Source organism: Dipodomys merriami, unplaced genomic scaffold, assembly GCF_024711535.1.
Source record: "Dipodomys merriami isolate MVZ:Mamm:240054 unplaced genomic scaffold, mDipMer1.0.p SCAF_139, whole genome shotgun sequence".
NCBI classification, from domain to species: domain Eukaryota; kingdom Metazoa; phylum Chordata; class Mammalia; order Rodentia; family Heteromyidae; genus Dipodomys; species Dipodomys merriami.
The window spans coordinates 2,088,182-2,107,055 of NW_027202704.1; the positions used below are offsets into that span (position 1 = coordinate 2,088,182).

At 34.0% G+C, this 18,874-nt stretch overlaps 1 non-coding gene across 1 annotated transcript; it reads left to right on the top strand.

Moving 5' to 3' along the window:
- The first annotated feature begins 384 nt into the window (after positions 1-384).
- LOC138825655 (U6 spliceosomal RNA) lies at positions 385-491 on the top strand. The gene has a single exon (XR_011371458.1). It is a non-coding gene; the product is annotated as a U6 spliceosomal RNA (small nuclear RNA).
- The last annotated feature ends 18,383 nt before the right edge of the window (positions 492-18,874 follow it).

Here is an 18,874-nt window from a genome sequence, read left to right on the forward strand (position 1 = left end):
GATTATTTTGTTTTTGACATGTCAATCTTGACTTTATTCTTAAATTTGTGCTTATGTAAGAAATTTATGGTTCTAAAATTTCATGACAATTCTTTTGAACTTATTTTTTGTTGAATTGTCTAGTTTAATAAAATCCAACTGCACTTTTTTTGGGGGGATCCATTCTTGGGGCCTCAACTCTGGGCTTGGGCGCTGTCCCTCAGCTCTTCAGCTCAAGGCTAATGCTCTACCACTTGAGCCACAGCACCACTTCCAGCTTTTTTCTTTTTGCTTATGTGGTGCTGAGGAATCGAACCCAGGGCCTCATGCATGTAAGGCAAGCGCTCTACCACTGAGCCACCTTCTCAGCCCCCACAATTGCACTTCTGATATAAAAAATATTCTGTGCTCAATTCAGCCACACATACACTAACATTGGAACGATACAGAGAAGTTTAGCATGGCACCTGTGCAAGGACGATATGCAAATTCGTGGGGCGTTCCATATTTTTACAACAACAGATGCTGGAGGGGATGTGGCCACAAGGGAACCATACAACATTCTTGGTGGGAGTGTAAACTTGTTCAACCACTTTGGAAGACATTATGGAGGTTCCTCAAAAGATTCCACATAAAGCTCCCCTTTGACCCAGCAGTCCCACTTTTGGGGATTTATCTAAATGATAACAAACAAGACCATACTAAAACTACCAGCAAAACTATGTTTATTGCAGCATTTTTTACCATAGCTAAGATATGGAACCAACCAGCTGTCCCCACTACATGAATGGATCAAGAAAATGTGGTGTATATACACAAAGGAATTATATGCCTCCATCAGAAAGAATGACATTGCCCCATTTGTTAGGAAATGGAAAGACTTGGAAAAAAAATTATTAAATGAAGTAAGCCAAGTCTAAAGAAACAGGTCCCATGGTTTCCCTTATTTTCAATAACGAATATATGTCTGGGATAAGCAGACAAGGTCAAAAGCTATGTGCATATGAACAGATATGATAACGTTAAGGGAATTGAACCCCACGATAGGGAAACAAGTAGTTTTTTGTTTCTTGCTATTGTTTCTAACGTACTTATAATGTGCGATGTGAATTTTTGTTTCTTTGTATATTCCTCCCCCACTCAATAACCCTTGTTTTCTCTGTATTTGAAGTTGGTGCATCTGCCTCTTTTATGTACGCTTCTCTAATTTGGGGAGGGGAAGGGAAAAAATGTGTGCGCGTGAACGCATGTGCATGTATGTGTGTTGGTATGCTCAGAGTTTGAAATCAGGGCTTAAAGGTCTTGCTAGGCCTTTCCTCTCTAGGTTGGTGAGGTACTATATGAGCTACATCTTCTTTCCTGGGTCTTTGCTAGTTCATTAAAAAGTCTGAAAAATAATTTCATGAATTTTTTTTTTTTTTGGCCCTGATTGACTTCCAATTGTTATCCACAAATCCCAGGTTCCTGAGTAGCTATCCTGAGTAGATAGGATTACAGATGTGACTAGCCAATACAAGGCTTTCAGAATAATTTTAAAAGTAGAAGAAAATTTACTTCATGGGGGCCTGTTTTATTATCTCCTACTTTTAAAGCATTTTGGATTGATTAAGTGTGAATTTATTTCATTTTTGGATTCTTAAAAGACAGTAAGTGATGATATTTAAAAGTTTTGGTACTTTTTAAAAAAGGAAACTGGAACTGTGGGACAGAAGAAATTTGTCTCTCTTTGGACCTCAATTTAGAAGCTCAGCTCTGTGCATGATAACCCAATGTCACCAACATAGTCTCTGTTGGAGACAAAATGTGATAGAAAACAATCACCATGGACAATATTTGCTATGCTATAATTTCTTGGACAATATGAATATTGAATTGAGAGTGTAAGAGAATGGAAAGAATTTACCTACCTTTTGTGTATTGCTGAAAGATTTTTGGAAACTTTGACTCGTTTCCTTCCTCACTGTGTGTCTTTGGGCCATGCACTTAGTGCCTTTAATTATAATTTTTCCCAACACTAAAATACTAATAACATTAGCATTATAGCAAATGTTATCTTAAGAATTAAGAGAAATAAAACTTGTAATATACTTAACATAAACTTCTATGAATGAGCTTTGAGTTTAGCCAGAAGTTTTTTTTAAATACTAAATAGAATGTCATAAGTATTACAGAAACCATTACATGTAGTGAAGCCGGGTAGATAACTTCTCATGCTGTAAATCAAACTGGTTATTTTAAGTCTTGTTAGTGTAAAAATATCAGGCACATAATAATGAAGGAATGTTGTAGACTGAGATGAAGTCCAAAAGAAAATGTACAAAACTGATGAAACAAAAGTATCTGAGCAGTATATTGTGTTTTACATCATTTAAGTTACATCTCAAAGATAAGGCAGACCTAGAAGAATGAATTGTCTTTTTGATATTCTATCATAGGTCTTTCCTCATTCTTGTAGATGCATCATCAGATTTGAGGAACTAAGTTTTTGGTTTGCTTCCTTCCATTTAAGTTACATCATTTAAGTTACATCACAAAGATAAGGAAGACCTAGAAGAATGAATTGTCTTTTTGATATTCTATCATAGGTCTTTCCTCATTCTTGTAGAGGCATCATCAGATGAGAGGAACTGTATTTTTTTTTGTTTGCTTCCTTCCATTTATTCTTCAGTTTGAAATCTGAACTACATGAGACAGAAAGAAACCAAGGGAAATTAGTCATGCAGGGTTTGGAAAGAAAAATCAATGTAAAATAAAATACATAGCCTTGTATAAGGTCTAACTAAATTGAGTTATATAGTCTCAAGCATTAACAGAAAATGATTTAAGCAATATCATGTTATTGAAAACTGAAAAATGTTAGGAGTTGCTTTATTTTTTCCTTTCTACTACCTTGAATTAATTATTGATTTTGTACAGAGATTAAAGATGAGATTAACAAGAAACTTGATTAAAAATTGTCAAAATTTCTGAATAGACATGTTTACCAAAAAGCTCTGAAAATTGCCAGTGGGTTTACAAAGTTGTGTTTAATACAACTTCTATGCTGGCTTAATGTTTTGTAAACAAAAATCATTAGAGAAATGCAATTCAAAATTACTATGATACTACTTCATAACTATTATAACTCTTATCAAAAAAAAATCAAAGGAACCAGGTGTGGTGGTAAAGGCTTGTAATTCGAAGCTTTTAGGAGGTTGGAGTAAAAGGATTTGGGTCTGAGGTCATCTTGGGTATTGCACACAGTAAATACCTGCCCTTTAAAAAAACTCAAAAGGTAATAATTTTGGCTGGTGAGAGTGTGGAGAAAGGAAATTTTCTACACTCTTGGTCAAAATACAGATTAATACTCTCCTTGTAGAAAGTAGTATGCAGTTTTCTAAAGAAATCCAAAGTTGAAATATCATCTGACCCACCAATCATCTGATTATTTCTCTCTGGGTAACTCATAAATATATCTGTAGTTCATTGTTATTTGCATTATTCACAACAACAGCCAAGATATAAATCGAAGTTCAGTGTTCAACTACAGACTAATAAACAACTGTGGTGCATGCACAAATATATTTTTCTGTTTCATCCTTAAAATAGCAAGAGACTTCTCCCATTAGCCACCACTTATAATGACCTGAAAGATGTATTGTAAATGAGGAAAAATGTTGTCTTCTGATTTTTGTGAACACACACACACACACACACACACACACACACACACACACACACACACACACACACACACACACACACACATCAACCTCAAACATTAAGAGTGAAATTTTTTGAAAAGTAAAGCAAAGTGGAATTGCTGGGGCATTTAGGTCACAATGTAGAAGATAGTAGATATACAGGATGAACCGGTATAGAGTTGTAATGTACAGCATGAGGATACAGGGGACAACACTGGCCTTACATAGGAATGAAGCTAAATAAGTAGGAGTTGTTCTTCCTAGTAGGGGTTGCTCTTTTGGATGCTCTTCCTCCAGTAATGGATAAGATGAACATAATTCTTTAAATATACCTGCCTGTTTGCAGAAATAATAACAAACAATATAGCAATAATGTTGTATGCTCAACATAAGACATGAGATTATTCTTGGTGTAAACTAATTATTACAAATAAGGGAAACCGTGGGACCTATGTTTCTTTAAGTCTGGCTTACTTCACTTAATATAATTTTTTCCAAGAACTTCCATTTCCTTACAAATGAGGTGGTATCATTCTTTCTGATGAAAGCATAGTATTCCGCATGTGTGTGTGTGTGTGTGTGTGTGTGTGTGTGTGTGTGTGTGTGTGTGTGTGTGTGTGTGCGCGTGTGTCTCATTTTCTTGATCCATTTATCTACTGAGGGGCATCTGGATGGATTCCATATCTTAGCTATGGTAAATAATACTGTGATAAACATAATTTTGCTGGTAGCTTTAATGTGGCCTTGCTTGTGGCCACCTGGTTAAATGCCCACCAGTGGGATTACTAAGTAATAGGGGAGCATTATTGTGTACATCAAGGATAATCTTAGTAAATGAGCAGAATAGCCCTATAGCTCTGTACATATGATTGTATAAGGTGATTCTAAGTGAAATGAACTCCAAGACATGTTCTTTGATGTTTTTGTTCTTAATGTATTGCGTGATTTCTTTTTATCCTTTTGTGTTTTCCCCACCTATGGTGTATCCCCTGTAGTCACTGTATTTGATTTTGATACCCTGGTTATTGTAAATATGTTAATCTGAACTAGGGAAGGGAAAGGGAAAAAATGATGAGGCAAAGGACAAAGGGGGAACCTATGCAACAGTGATACACAGAAGACAATATGTTGGAAATAATCTGGAGGGGCTGTTGGGAGGGAAGAGGGAGAAAAATGGGGGAAGGGATAACAAATTAGAAAAGAAATAAATTCATTACCTTACTTATGTAACTATAACCCCTCTGTACATTACCTTGACAGTAAAATTTAAATAAAAAGTAAAATAAAGAAGGGATGGGAAGGGGAAACAAAGGAGGAGGCAACAATGCTTAATAAGAAATGTATTCATTATTTTGCCCATGTAATTGTAACCCCTCTGTATGGTATTTTCACAATAAAAATACAATAAAATACATGAGAGCAGCAATACAGGATATGGGACTGGGGAAAATACTATACAAAGAGTAGAACAGCTGTGGAGAATAATAATTTTACTTTAGCATAGGAAGTAATTAACTAGCATACAGATTTTCAGCCTCATGTCAGTCACTAAAAAGGGAAAACAACATACAAACCAGTAGAGATAAAATAGAAAACTAAACAATAAGGATGAAGAGACAGCTTGGACCAAAAATTACAAATGAGACAATTAGGAAACAAATAAAAAGCTGGTAAGTTTAAAAAAATATTACCCATAATTCTATTAATTGTTGTTTACATCACAATTTGTTAGAACTATAATTCAAATCACAGTTTAGTACTATATCATTTTAATAATAGGTTACTTATTATTGATTTCTTAATGCTGAATGTTTAATATGTAATTTTACTTTTAGCAGCTATAGAAAAGAAGAAAGTGAATCTAATTTTACTAATATATACCATGAATTGTAAAATTGAGAAGCAGAATTTAAACAAATAATATATTATTACTGTTTTAATTCTGTGAATTAATGTAATAATTCAAAGTGTATTCTACAATTAGCAATCATCTTAACTCATTGACTCTAGGCCAGGGGATCACAGGGGCCCAGAAAAGCTACTACCATGAATAGTAATCCTAGACCTCTAAAACAAAACAAAACAAAACCAGAAACAAAACAAACAAAAAACACTGCAGTAAGCACAGCCAGTCAGGGTTGCTATCACAGCCTACATGAAGTCAGGCCAGAAACAGAAATTGAGAGTCATTTAGCTGATAACTAATATATTTTTTTATGAGACAGACTCAAATGAGACTCCTGAGAGAGAGTCGGAAAGACTGATGAAAGGGACTAAAATTGATCACACAAAGATTGGAAAGTAGAATTCCTTGTAGAACAAATAAATCATAGAAAGCCTGTGCATGTAAGAACAAGACAGCAGACCAAATTCCAGAAATGCACATTATCTTAGAGGTCAGCTTAATGAATTATCAATAGAAATCTTTGAAATCTTAAATATTTGAACACATGTGGGAGAAGGACAATTGCTGAAGAGAAAGAAAATGGCATCACCCTGTTAGGATGTCCAATATCACATTAGGAATTAATAAAGCACAGATTTGTAATAAAAAGAATACAATTATTCCAAGTGAGTGGTTCATTTGTTTTGATGGAACAGTTCTTGATTTAGGTGCTAGCAATTAACATACAATTGATCCAGTCCCACAGCTGAGTTGATATTGACTGCAGTATTCCTACATAAAGAGTAAGAGAAAATTTACAAATGTGTGGTGAAATGAGTTGAGAATGAAGTGTTCTAATAGTGATAACTGAGGTTTAGACACAGGTAAGGAAGTGGACTTTCTTTTCTAAAATCCCCCCCATTTTTAGTCTGGTGCCAGTGGCTCACAACTGTAATCCTAGCTACTCAGGAAGCTGAGATCTAAGGACAGCAGTTCCAAGCCCCCTGGACAGGAAAGTCCCAGAGACTCTTATCTCCATTTAACCACAGGAAAACCAGAAGTTGCACTGTGGCTCAAGAGGTAGAGAAATCACCTTGAGTTGAAGAGCTCAGGGACAGTGCCCAAGCCCAGACTCCAAGCCCCTCGACCAACAACAAAAGAAATCTCCCTTTTCTTGGACTGCCTACATCTTTTCCTAACATTCAACAAAGAAGCCATTTTATCACCCACAACATTTAAGTCCTAGCCTAGCTACTGCAAATAGAATGATTTGGTTTCTTATGTCAAAAGTTCATATTTTTAAAAACAAATACCAGAAGTGGTAACTTTTATTCCAGTCCTTGAACACTGGGCCTGGGCCCTGAACATGGTTATGCTGATAGCTTTCATGTGAGCTTGCTTGTTATTTATTGAATTACTGCTGATGAGGGGAATTACTGGGTCTTAAGGAAGATCTATATTTAGTCTTTTCAGTAAACTCCATATTGCATTCCACGGTGGATGAACAAGTTTAATTTCCCACCAACAGTGTAATAGAGTTCCCAATTGGCTACATCCATGTCAGCATTTGCTATTGTTAGTTTTCTTGATAATGGCCATTCTAACTGGGACGAGGTAGAATCAGTCTTGTTTACTTGTAGATTTGTGGGCACCTTCTAGCTAACATAAATGAATGAATCCATGAAACTTATATTGCTCTGAGTCTGCATTCTGTTCTCTTTGCTCTTAGTATAATTTTACCAAGCCTTTCATTTTCCTTAAGACTGGTGAAAAGTCATTTCTGATGGGTGAGTAGAATTCCACTGTTTGTGTGTGTGTGTGGTGTGTGTGTGTGTGTGTGTATGTGTGTGTGTGTGTGTGTTAAATCATGATAGGCCCATGAATTCATTTCTAAGCCTTCTGTTTCATCTATAATTTAGTACTTCCATATGAATTCATTTCTAAGCCTTCTGTTTCATCTATAATTTAGAATTCCATATCAAATTTGGATTGCTTTCTCTACTTTATTGAACAATATAGTTGGGATTTTGATGACTATTGCATTGTCAATTTTTGGGGGGCCGCATTGCAGTTTCATCATGTAAATTCTTCCAACCAGGAGCATTGAAAGATTTTCCATTTCCTTGAGTCTCCTTAATTTCCCTTTTTAGATTTTTAAAGTTTTTACAATAGAGGTCCTTCACATTTTACTTTAATTAATTCCTAGTTTTGTTGTTGTTGTTTTGTTTAGTTTAGATTTGATTTGGTTTTAAGGCTAATATATATGAGGTTGTTTTTTGGATTTCAGCATGGATCTTCCCATTGATGGTAACACAGAAAAACTACTGATTCTTGTGGTTTTTATACCCTGCTACATTGCTGAAGGTTAGCATCACCTTTAGTAACTTGAAGGAGGAAGCTATAGGGTCCTTTAAATACAGGATCATTTCATCTGTAAAAATGGATAGTTTTACATCTTCCCTCTTTGGATCCCCTTTATGTTTTTCTCTTGCTTATTGCTCTTGCTAGAAAGTCCACTGCCTTATTGAAGAGTAGTAGAGAGAATGGACATCCTTGTCTCATTCCTGATTTTAATGTCTTCATGCTTCCACTGTTAGATAAATGCTAATTATCTGTCATATATATACTCTGTAATATATTGAGGAATGTTCCATGCATTCCTAGCTTCTCAGACAATCATAAAGGGGTATTGGAGCTTGTTAAAAGCTATTACTTCATCCCTATAGACGATCATGTGTTTCTTGTCCCTGCTTCTGCTGATGGTTTGTATTATGATTATTGAGAAGAATATTGAATCCAATTGTATCCTAGGATGAATCCTATTTGATCATACAATATTATTTTTTGTTAGTTGCTGAAATTAGTTGGTGAGAATTTTATTAAGAAGTTCTGCATTATCACTTATCAAAGAGTTGGGTTCATAGTTCTCTTTCTTTGGTGAGTCCCTATGTGATTTGGAGAAGAGTCTAATTCTAGCTTCATAGAATGTGATTGATAATTCCATTTCTCTTTCTATTCCATTGAAGAGTTATAACTGTGTGTTGTAAGTTCTTTGCAGGCCTTAATTTCATGGTAAATTCATTGAGTCATAGATTTTTCTGGAATGGGAAGTGGTTTATTGACATTTCATTTTCATTTCTTCTTATGTGTTACTTCTTGCTTCAGATCCAGTATAGGAAAACATGAATTTCCCCAGGATTCTTCAGGTGATTGGCATAAGATTTTCAAAGTACTCTCTTATAACATTCTTAATTTTGCTTATATCTGTTGTGTTGTCTCATTTTTGTCTCTAATTTTCTGTATTTGTATGAGTTCTCTAATTATTTTGTATTGTTTTGTTTTTTATTATGAAGGTGATATACAGAGAAGTGGGTTACAGTTACATAAGTAATGAGTACATTTTTTTTTTTGGTCTGGTCATGGGGCCTGAACTCGGCCTGGGCGCTGTCCCTCAGCTCTTCAGCTGAAGGCTAGCTCTCTACCACTTGAGCAACAGTGCCACTTCCGGCTTTTTTCTTTTGCTTATGTGGTGTTGAGGAATCGAACCCAGGGCCTCATGTATGTAAGGCAAGCACTCTACCATTGAGCCACCTTCCCAGCCCAAATGAGTACATTTTTAACAGTGTTACCCCTTCCTCATTTTTTTCTGCTTCCCCCAACCCTGACATCCCACTCCCACAAAGTTGTAACGTTTATTTCTAACATAGTGTCTAGTGAATATCACTGTTGCTTTGGTTAATCTTTGTCCCACCATTTCTGTGATTTTCCTTCCTTTCCCTAAATCAGATTAACATGTATAAGACAAAGGGTACAGAAATAAAAAACAGTGAGTACAGGAAATAAACCAAAGGGGAAAAACTAAATAGAAATAACTAAAAACAATTCACTATACAATCATCTTGTATCCATTTCTTGGAGCTCATTTCGATATGCATCATTTTATATGGTGATATGCATATTGCTATTGAGCTACTGTGAATATCCTAGACATATTCTAGTTTTTCCAAATGAGTGAAAACATGTAGCCTCTGATTCTTTGGGACTGGCTTGTTTGAAGTATTATGTTTCCAAATGATTCCATTTCCTTACAAATGGACAATGTCAATCATTCTGATGGAAGCATCGAATTTTGTTGTGAATATATACGACATTTTCTTGATCCATCATTGCTGGGTCATAGGGGAGCTCTAGTGAGGAACCTCTATACTTCTTTACAGAGTATTTGAACAAGTTTACATTTCCACCAGTAGTGTAGTAATGTTCCTTTTTGGCCACATCCCCACCAGCCCAGCATCTGTTATTATTAGTTTTCTTCATTCAAACTGGGGTTAGGTGGAATCTCAATTTTGCTTTGATTTGCATTTCTTTTATGGCCAGAAATGTTGCTTATTTCTTCATGTGTCTATTGGCCATTCATATTTCTTCTTCAGAGAGGTCTCTCCTTAAATCTTAAGCTCAATTATATTATGAGGGTTGTTGTTTCTATGAGGATTTGTTTTTTCGGGGGAGTTAATTTTGGGGCTCTAAGAATATTTGAGATATGAGGCCATTGTATGTTCCAGAACTAATAAATACCTTCTCCCACTCTGTTAGTTTTCTACTTGTCTTTCTATCTATATAAGTTCTCTTTTTAGTCAGATTTGGTAAGGGTCTGTCAAGTCTGTTAATTTATTGAAAGAACAAGCTCTGTTTTCTTGGTCTTTCTGTTTTATTTTGTCTTTATTTAGTTATTTCTGATTTAATTTTTTTTATGTTTCAGCCTACTTATGTTTGGACTTGTTCCTCTCTTCAAGGAGCTTTAGGTACATGATAAAAATACTGATTTGAAATTTCCCCAATTGCTTGATGTAGGCATTCAAAGCTATACCTTTTCCTGTAAGTACTGCATTTAATGTGTCCCAGAGGAGCTGGTATTTTGTGTCTTCATTTTTGTTAAATACAAGAAACTTTCAGATTTCCATTCTAATCTCTTCAGTGCTCCACTGGTCATTCAGCAATGTGTTGTTCAGTCTTCATAGGTTTGACAATTATTTTTGCTTTAGTTCTTTAATTGTAAGTTTATTCTGCTGTGGTCTGACAAGCTATGGGAATTCAATTAATTTTTCTTTCGATTTGGACAGAATTTCTGTGTGACATAGGATGGGTTCTATTTTGGAGAATCTTCCATGACCTGCTGCAAAGAATGTATATACTGACACTGAATATATATTCTGTAGATGTCTGTTAGGGCAAGGTGGTCAATGCAGTTATTTAGGTCTTCAGTTTCTTGGTTGAGATTTTCCTGGATAACCAATCCGTGCGTGACAATTATGGGTTGAGATGTATTTTTAGGTTATGTAGTATTTGGTTGATGATGTGGGGTGGTCCAAGATTCACGGCATTGATATTTACACTTGTATCCTCCTAATGGAGAGCTGCCTTTATCAATATATAATGTCCCTTCCTACTACTTTTAATTTGAATTCTACATTATTTTATGTTAGCAATTCTACTGTGGCCTGTTTATGGTATCCATTTACTTGAAAAATTTCCTTTGTTTGTGTTTTTGTTTTTGTCAATGTGTTTGTTTTTGTCAAGGAAATGTATCTCTAGTGGACACTGGATGGATGTGTCTTGTTTTTTCATAATACTATCTAACCTGTGTTTTCTAATTGGAAATTTAAGTCCATTGATATTGAGAGTTACAGCTGGGAAATATTTAATAATTCCTGCTGTTATACACCTGCTGTTAGGAGCTGTGCCTCATCTATTCTTAATATATTTACTTTGTTCTCTGGTAGGGAGCATTTTATATAACCAGTTCCTGTTCTTCTTGACCTTCTCTATGTAGGATATATTTGATTAATTTCTATCTTGTTGATTTGGTGGATATAAATTTTTCAAGTTCTCTTTGTCATGAAATATTTTTATATTTCCTTTAAATATAAAGGAGAGTTTGGCTTGGGAGAGTATTCACAGTTGGTAATTGTTTGTCTTTAATGTTTGCCATATATCATGCCAGGCTCTCCTTTTTACCACATCAGCTAAGAAATCATTATTTATTCTGACTGTATATCCTTTATAAATAATCAGTCTTTTCTCCTGACAGCTTAAGAATCCTTTCCTTGATCTCTAATGATCCTCTAATGGATTATGATGTGGTAGTGGGTTGTTCTGTTCTGTTATTCTCCGTTTGGTGTTCTAAAGGCTTCTCTTCTCTGAATGAGCCTATCTGTTTGGATGTTTGGCATGTTCTCTGCTAGAATTCTGTAATATGTTTCCCATCCATTTTGTTTCCTGCTCTTCTCCTTCTTGATACCTATCTCCCCCAACTTTGATCTTCTAACTGAATCTTGAACTTCCAGCAAGATCGTTTCTTATTTCTTGGATTTGTTCTAAATGATAGCTCCTCTTTTCTATTAGACCTAGTCTGTCTTTGATGCCTAACATTATCTTCTATGTCATCTCTTCGCTGTGGAGACTTTCTACTTTGGTTTTGATTTCTCTATCTTCTAATTGGTCATTTTTTTAGGGCTTCTATCTTTACTAAAGCTTTATTTTAGGTCTTGTGTGGACTTTCTTTACATCTTTTCTTTGGGTAGGGGAGTTGGAGGGGCTGTTTTTTTAGCTGTGTCTTCTCATACCTTTTAACTATTTAACTACTTAACTATTTTTTCCTTGGACTCCTTTGCCTTCTCAGACTTTATTTATCTTTCTGTTTGTAGTCTTCATGAATTATTTTGCTAATCTTTGATTGGTGTCTTCTTTTTTGACAAATTACCTTGTAAGGATTTTGTATCTTTTCGTTAATCACATTTTTCAGCAGTATTTGTAACGTATTTTGAATTCTCTCTTCTAGCTCCTTAATTGTCTGTTCTAATGTCTGGTCAGTTCCTGTGTGAATTATACTACCTTGGCATCAGTTTTCTTGTATTTTTCTGATTTGTTCTTTCCATTTGGTGGATTTCTTGGCTTTCATTTGGGGAATCTATGATCTTAATAGGTGACTCTCTATGTTCTTGGTTGATTTTTCAGGTGTTGGTTTGGTCTTCTGTTGTTATGTGTTTTTCTGAAATTTGGTTTTTGTCTAGACGATTAAGTGTAGGATTAGAGATCATTTGCGGTGAGATGTTGTCATGTTAGTACTTGTGGTTCCAATGACAATTCGAACTGTCCAGTGGTAAGATGAATAGTGTCTGTGTTTGGATGTGGCTTCCTCTGTTCCTGCTTTTTTCTCATGTGGTCCTTTTATTTCCACAGTGCAGCTGTGCTTTTGAATATGTTGGCCAACACAGTCACAGCAGTCACCTGCCTGGCTGGGTAACTTTTCATAGATTTCTGTTTTCTTGTAAAGACAGTATAAAATCTTCTTTGAATTATATATTTATATATAATTATACCTGACTTGGTTTGACCTGCTAATAGTGGAATACCTTCTAGGACTCTAAATCTCTGTTTCATTAGCTAGAGCTAAGGTAATTTTCTGTTCTTATTCTCCCATTGTTTTTCTACTTCCTCAGGTTTATTTTTGATATTGTGGATTTTTTCACATAATTTAGCATTTGTGATGGTTGTATCTGGTTATTTTTGTTTTTCTGTTTGTGTTACTTTGAAATAGTGATTTCAGGCTTCTATGAAGAGACAGTAATAATATGAAATATATGTTATTACATTGAAAGAAAGAGAGCAGACATTATAACCTTTTGCTACAAGTAAATTAATATTAAGCAAAACTAATAAAAATACTTATTTACTCTTTAGAGAATGAGCATAGTACTCTTGGATATCTTGGAGGAAACATATTAGACTCATTACATTTACATTGCAATTACAGGCTAACCATTCTTTTTCAGAAGACAAAAGCTTCAGTGCTTTCATATTAGTATTATAAAATCATAATACCTGCATGTTGATTTGTTTTCATCTGCAATTTTCAATTCCATTCTTCATCCATTAGGTAACTAGAGCTTTGAAAGATCAATTCCTTAAAATACCTATATTTCTTATATTGTGATGTAAATCTCAGTAATATAAGTATGAATTTATCTCTCAGTCTCATCTTGAGCTATATTCATATGAAATTTATGCAGTCTCAAGCAAGAATCCTATTTAACTCTTTTCTATGTTTTAATCAATATATCCATTCTCTTTAGAAATATGTTTTCATCTTTTTCTAGAAATATTTTTCTCATATTTCTCATGTTTCTCATCATATTGCTCCAGTGAACATCGTGTATTTTCAGGACTTTAATTGAAATAAATATAAAGTTTTGAACATGAAGACACTTCCTCCCATTATCACTTTAAAGTAAAACTTTGGGGACTATTGTATATATAAAAATAAAAAAGTTCAATGCAAATGCTTATACATGAATGGTCTAATGATTAAGTCAATTAGACCCAAAAACTACCATACCACATCAAGTCTCAATTTGCTTAAAGGCACCAAAATATTAGTGTTCATGAATATCACTCATTGTTAGAAAACGACTAATCAAAACCAAGTTTATTATTGAAATTTAAAAAATGAAAATTACACCCAGATTTTCTGTCAATATCCTGTTTCCAGGAATACATTTTTTTCAGCAAACAGAGAAACAAAAAATAAGGATTTGTTACATAGAATGAAAGATATAAAATTAGACTGTCTTTCCTTAAGGTGATAAGTACATGCAAATTGTGATTTATTCAATGATATGATAAACATTCATAAGAAGATATGTGATGAGAAGTGATAGGTAAGCAAAATAATTGGAAAACTGTACATGTAAATTTTGCTTTCAATATAGGATTACAGGTTTTCAATTCATGAGCCTATTGAACAAGATTTTGTGTCTGTAATACAGATCCTGTATTCTACATTTTAGACATACTCCGATTCTCTTACTTCAGTTTCTGATCATTATTATTCTACTTTCATGATGTCAATTGCTACTAAAGTAACAAGGTGGGAGTTTTATTTCGTTTCTAGATCAAATAAATTTTAGTATTTTGGAATAGTAGTATAAATTCATGGAGTTTACTTTGAATGTCAAGTTTGAGGATACTGCATTCAGGGTATTGTGAATTGGCCTGAAGCAGCCAGGAACATATTTTGAATACACAGACACACAATATACTAAGATCTAGGGACTTGATCTCAGAGAAAGATAAAGGTCCAGGCAAGATCTTGAAGCCGAGATAAAACAATGGAGCAAACATGAATCAACTATTATCACAAATGGAACTGATCTCTGATGTGTCTGGTGACAGCTCTCTCTCTCTCTCTCTCTCTGTGTGTGTGTGTGTGTGTGTGTGTGTGTGTGTGTGTGTGTGTGTGTGTGTGTGTGTGGAGAGAGAGAGAGAGAGAATTTTAGTGTATCTTCCATATTTACAGTCCATAGAGCATTACTTGTTATGAAGAAGGTGCTCATATCACAGTTCTGATACCACTGTCATCACTTTTAACTGCTAAAAGCACTTGCTTAATCTCTAATTAAAAAGGGAAAAATAAACTAACATCTTACATGATTGTTTTGACAAATAATTGGTATATTAAAGGCCAAAAGGAGGAATTGGAGATTAATATAATCTTTTTCCTCTCTTCTGATTATTACACAACAATAGCTGTGATTTTCAGGAGTCTCTTGCAATGTTCTCATGGCTGAATTACTAATATGCTTAATAATATGAAACATACGATACAGAAGTAGATCAGCCTGCAAGCACAAAGAACTAGTGATAAGATCAAACTTTTGAGCAGGGTTGCCACATCATTTAGGAATGCAATTCCTTCATATGAACTTCAAATTTTGTGGCTTTCCTTGTGTGATTAAAAGGTAAGAAAGTAGAAGCAAGAATTCCTGTTCAGCCAAGTAGAAAGTGCTCATTATCCCATCCTCATGTTGCAAATTTCCATTCCATAAAGACTCTTCATTAGAGTACTTTCATTTAATACAATTCAGCACATCATCCTTCCCCGTTAGAGACAGGAAAAAAGATAATTTTGTTTGAATATTATCTTACATAAATTAGTGTGCATAAGCTTGATTTGTATAATTACAGATGTTTGTAATAAAAGTATGTAGGGATCATGTCACAACTAAAAAGTAAAAATAAAATCACTTAACTGCTACAAGTCACAGCATTTTGTGCATAAATACATACATTAGATTAGTTGCAGAATTTCTATTTTGAGAAAAACTTTATATTAAAGTATAATGCACTTTACTAAGGATTGAAACATTTTATTGAGAAAAAATATATTTTTTGGGGGGGAGAGTCTGGTCATGGGGCCTGAACTCTGGGCCTGGGTGCTGTCTCTCAGCTCTTCAGTTCAAGGCTATCACTCTACCACTTGAGCCACAGTGCCACTTTCAGCTTTTTTTTTCTGCTTATGTGGTGCTGAGGAATCGAACACAGAGCCTCATGCATGCAAGGCAAGCACTCTACCACTGAGTCACCTTCCCAGCCCCTGAAAAATATATTTCTTAGAGATGTTTTTGCTTCATAATTTTAAGAAGAATAATGATCCCAAAATAATTATTTTTTATTGTTTCCCTGTTTCCATGTGATTAACTTTCAAATTAGAAATCCAGATATATGATTTAATTTAACCAAAAATATTTATTGAGTATAAAGTCCTTCTACTCTCTACATTCTTCACACTAAGACCACCAAATATGAGTCTGAAATGATTAGTGTCTTTTTAACCTATGTTAATATTATTTACAATGTGAGTGAAATGTTTAAAAAGTAGTATTTATTTTAGCTTAATTGCTCTGAAGAGACAATAAATGATGTAATCAAAGGTTAAAAATGATTAGATTTAAAATTTACAATTCAGGAAATGGTTTTGACCACTCTGGTTACTGAAGCCCTCACTACAACCTCATGAGACAATTTATATTGATGAAGCAAAAATCCGAGGTTAGACATTTATGAATAAAAAATCATGTCATTCTGAACATGTAAAGCTACATTTCAAACAAAGAAAATTTAACTCTTAAATACCTGAATATGCTAGTACATTTAATTGCAGGGTAAGTACTTGTTCTGAAAGGAGATAGAAGTACATTTATTTTGAAATGTAAACCTAAGCATTCATTTGAATAAAATATAATGTTTAAAATATCACTCATTCAAGAAAGAAGATGTACAGTTAGTTGTTTTTCATGCCAATTATGTTCTCTATACTTACTACAAATACTAGATTAGTAAATCTAATTCATTGCTTTCTGGGAAATAGAAATTCAGTTTCCTAAAACTCATGACTATAACTTTTTCTCAAACAATTGCTAAATAATTGTTTTATATTTTTTGTCATGGAATCTTATTTGACTTTTTTATTCATTAAGTTAAATAATTGGCCAATAACAATATAAATTATGTAAGAACAAAGTTTATCTAACACAATATTTCTTTCACAAGACATATCATGTCTCTCTTAAAGAACATTAGAAGGCAGTGTGTTCTTTATTAATTTTTAGTTATTTTCTTAATGGTTATTAATTGTCAGAAGTGGCAATTCTATAATATATTTAAAGAATTTGATTATAGTCCCTCTATTTCCTTTCCATTACTCCTTTCTCTAAAGATCTTCTGTTTTTCACATAAAATTACATCTTTGTATATGTGCATATAAACTAATTTAGAAGATTTAAGCTAAACTGCAACTTAATTCAAGCTGTACAGTGGATTAATAAGATGAATAAAAACTTGAATATTTTTTGTTAACTTCTGAATTGAGTTATCATTATTATTATGGTTAGGGTTAGGACCCCAGGCAGAATTAGAATTAGGGAAATAGAAAATTTAACTTCAACACAGGATGACCCATTGCAACAATGATACTCAAAAGACACTATGTTGTAAATGAAGTTTACACCATGGGGAGGGAGGAGTAAGGGAAGTGGGGAGGGATGGGTTAGTGGGAGAACAAGACAGAAGGGGGTAACAATGCTCAACAAGAAATGTACTCTTTATATTACATGTGTACTTATTCGCTCTTTAAAGCATCCTTACAACAAAATAAAATTTTCAAAAAATAATGAAAAATAAAACCTGTTAGGAAATATGAAAACACTTAGAAATTTAGGTTCAAAATGCAAGTAATAATTAGACGTACACGCTGAGCAAGAGTTAGGATAAATGTGAAAAAAGAGGCTTGCTATTAACATGATGATTCGGTTATATGTAGGCTTAGGCTTAGGCAAGGTGTTCCAGTTAGAGCTGGGGTTAAGATGAGAAAAAGATGTAAGATATTGTGAAAAACTGCCACATATTTTAAGAAGAATGAATGGCATCAAAGTTAGAATGAATGAAAACCAGTGTTTATATTACTTTAAACATTCAGATATAATTTGGTTTAAAGTGTGAGATACTTTTTTGTTCTAATTACGGTTAGGGAAGGATAAGCTTTAGGGTAACTTTTAGTTTTCTACTAAGAAGTAGAAGCAAAAAAATGTGTGATTGAATAGAATCTAGACAATTTTCCTTACATTAACCATTTGGAGTTAAATCAGACTGTGACTAGGATTAGGTTTCTGGTTAACCGGGATAGAGGATAGAGTACAGAAATGGGTTAAATTAGTGGCTTGTGCCTATTTTCCTAGCTACTCACGAAGCTGATTTCTGAGGATCCCAGTTCAAAGCTAACCCGGGCAGGAAAGTCTGTGAAACTTTTATCTCCAATTAACCACCAGAAAATCCAAAAGTGGTGCTGTGGCTCAAGTGGTAAAGCTCCCACATTGAGCTAAGAACTCAGGGATCGTGTCTAGGCCCAGAGTTCAAGTTCCACTACCGACAAAAAGAAAAAAAAAAAGAAATGTGTTAAATGATAAGTAAAGCTGAACTTATTTTAGGTTCTAGGAATTCAGGAAATGCTGAGATAATGGAAGTACAATGTATTTCATAATATCAGGATTTGCGATCAATGAGTATAATGATTCCTCTTATGGAACAAGATACATTCAGAATTAAGAGTGAGAAAATCTGTAGGGTTTACAGAAAACCTGCAATTTATTTCAAGAATTACAAGTGGAATTTCAGTTAGGATTGAAGAAAATGAGCATTTTTCATAAATTTTAGAATTGGGATACTGTTAGTGTCAAGGTTATGGTTAGGATGCCAGCCATGGTTAGGGTTAGAGTGAAGGAGAAAAAAAATGGGGCTCAAATTGAAGGTAAATTTAGACTAAGAAGACTAGTAAGAATTAGAATGAATGTGAACTAGAGTATTGTTATTTATATTAGAATATACTTACAGTTAGACTTATGGTTATTGTCAATGTTCCAGTTAAGATTATGTTAGGATTAGAAAATGACTAAGATATTCGAAAAATAAATGAAACCTAATTTTGGAAGTCTTA